We start from the raw sequence: 2,902 nt of genomic DNA, 5'->3' as shown, positions 1-2,902 counted from the left end.
GTAACCACGACATGTTTAACTAAACACGGCGTACTATTGTGTATCTAACTGCAGTATATGAAAGAGACGACAGTGGCTTCAACAACTTTTCTTTCTTTTGATATGGCTTGATAAATTGCCCTTACAATATAAGCTGCGTTAAGTCATTGGTGCTCATCAGATAATGGAAGAACGGAGTCCAGCGCGATCTGGACCGACCGCCGTGCGACGGTTATTATTTTATGAACGCTGCTCGACTCATTTTCACGGATTATGTGGTCGGTTTAAGGAAAATGGTGAAGTGCTGGTCTGGCTACAAAGCAGTGATGAAGCTAATCAACCGACAGTGAAAGCGGCGAAAATCTGCTACTAAATGGCCAGGTATCAGAAAACGGGGTGGCAGTGACGAGCGATGATGAGGAAGTGAGCTGCCAGCAATTTCAGCCAAAATTCTGTTGTTGTATTGTGTTTGTACGTCAGTCTTAGTGGTGAAAATTCAAAGGAAATGAACATTTTTATTTTTCGTAACAGATATGAGCTAATTATGGACGAAACCGTTATCGAAAGATTCGCTTGTTGATACGCTGGGAGATCAGTGCCGAAAATTGCTCGGTGACGAGAAAATGATACGATTCACTTTGTGTGATGCTGATCGTAATGCGCTATAACAATAAATAAACAAATACTGGTTACGCTTGAACTATTGTAAAAAGTGAAAAACTGATGGCAGAGACAATTTCTTCAGAATTCTACGGGATTGATATCACGGGGCTGGCGAATATCAAACTGCATAAACCCGTAACTCGGCTGTGTTGCGTAACATTCGAGCAACGCTCAGATTTGGACTGACACTCATTTGTTCAAACAAGTCGACGAGGTAATATTGAACTTTATGTTGACAGGTATGTGTCGATTTTGCAGTCTGCTGCTGAAATACGAAGATATTGTGGGCTGAGGATGCAAGTATCTGGTGCTGTGTGCGCCATTGTATTTCGTCAGAAAAACATCATCTGCTTTCGATAGTGTGTGCGGCTGAGCATTTAACAAGCTGAAACATGTGAGCAGTCGAAAAAGCTGGAGGGTATGCTAGAAATTTCTGATGAGTAAATCTGGGCCTCAAATCTCCAAACTCTGGCATATTGGAAGTTTAAATGGCGGACTAACTGAAGTATGTATATGTTATCTTCGGTAGAAATATAATGTTGAACTGTGGCGACCAGGCCCAGCTGCGTAAACCGACCGGCTATAGAAAAATGCGGATTATGTTTCAAACTTTTATTTATGCTTATTGGTGTGATCCGTATCAAACCACAGATAAACCTAGCTTTTCCGTCTTATGATATGTTTGCAATAAACTGTCATCTTGCATGGTGTTACTGGCTGAAAATACTGGTTTTCTAAGTCAGTCGTTCTGCAGTTGATGAAACATCAGCTGGGTGATTACCCGCACACCACCATGTCTTTGCAGGCCAGGCGGCTTTAACTAGCTTTCTGATCCCATTTCTCAACAAGCGACCACAGACTATGCAGAAAGAGCCGGCTGGTGTATTCATGATGGCCAGGCTGCAATGTGGTTATGTGATCTTTCCTTTATTTCGAAGAATGCCACACACTTCTGGGTACTAGAAATTCTGATAAATAAAAATTTTGATAAAATTATGTTCGTATATTCAGATTCATAACCATTGTTATTCATTGTTGATTTATTCAACTTTTATGTCTCACTCTTCCAATCATATTAGTGCTGTATCTTGCTCACATTTTCTGATTTTGTTTTATCTGTAGGCCCCTATAAGCTAAATGTTGAAAAATTCATCTGTATTATAATTTCTTCATCAAATTATGGCTTTAGTCTTTAGTGAAATTAAGTACTATTTTGCGTTTAATATTTCCTTTTTCTGTCCTTTGAAACTGGATATCATAAAATATAAAAATGAGTCGGATGTAATGTAAATCTGATAATCATGGTATTGATTTATGATATATGAGAATAATAATAACAATATAATAACCGTTACCATGAGATTAATGAATATAGACAATGTTGTTGTTATTATTATTATTATTATTATTATTATTATTATTATTATTATTATTATTATTATTCAGAAGATGAACACTATCCATATGAAACAAGCCCACAGGGGTAACTAACTTGAAATTGTGTTCATTCGAGTGAAAGAGAAGATCAGTTATTAGAAAACAGATGTACTAACAATAAATAAAAATGTAAACAAAGTATTAAATACAAGATGTATTGCATAAGGGTAGTAATGCATTATTCATGAACTTTGAAGTTCGTTGCAACACATCCTCAGTAAAGAGGCTGTTCCACAGTCGTAAGGCGTGAGAATAAAAAGGTCCCCTGGAACTGAAAAGTTCGAAGGCGAGGTACATTTACTGCACATTGTGCTGCTGTTCAGCGAATCACAGTTTGCTCTCTCTCAGCAGCAACAGGATCAGGGATCAACTGAGAATGTGAAGTATGTCAAAATACAACTTATGAAAAAGTGACAAACAGAGACCATCCGTCTATGGTCAAGGCATAGCTGCCAAAGAAACCTTCCACCTCGAACCACTCTGAAAGATATAAAATCTGGCGAAGCAGACATCTCCCGGAGAACAGTATCTAGTAAGGAAGGATGAAATTATAAAAATGTTGCACTGAGTTGTACTCCTTATAAGTATGAGGACTTAAGAACAATACCCAACTTTCATGCGGCATTTCTTTGACATTTTCATTAGATGTTTCTCAAAAATAAGATGTAGAAGCAGGTACCACTAGAATAATTGAAGGGAAAAGAAAAATATCTGTAAGAAAATTATAACAGGGAATAAAATGATCTACAAACCCTACAACTACGAATATTGGTTCAAAAACAATTGAACAAATTCCAAAATGTTAGTGATTAAATATATATAT

This window comes from Macrobrachium rosenbergii, chromosome 46 (assembly GCF_040412425.1).
Source record: "Macrobrachium rosenbergii isolate ZJJX-2024 chromosome 46, ASM4041242v1, whole genome shotgun sequence".
Taxonomy (NCBI): domain Eukaryota; kingdom Metazoa; phylum Arthropoda; class Malacostraca; order Decapoda; family Palaemonidae; genus Macrobrachium; species Macrobrachium rosenbergii.
This window is presented reverse-complemented; position numbering follows the sequence as displayed.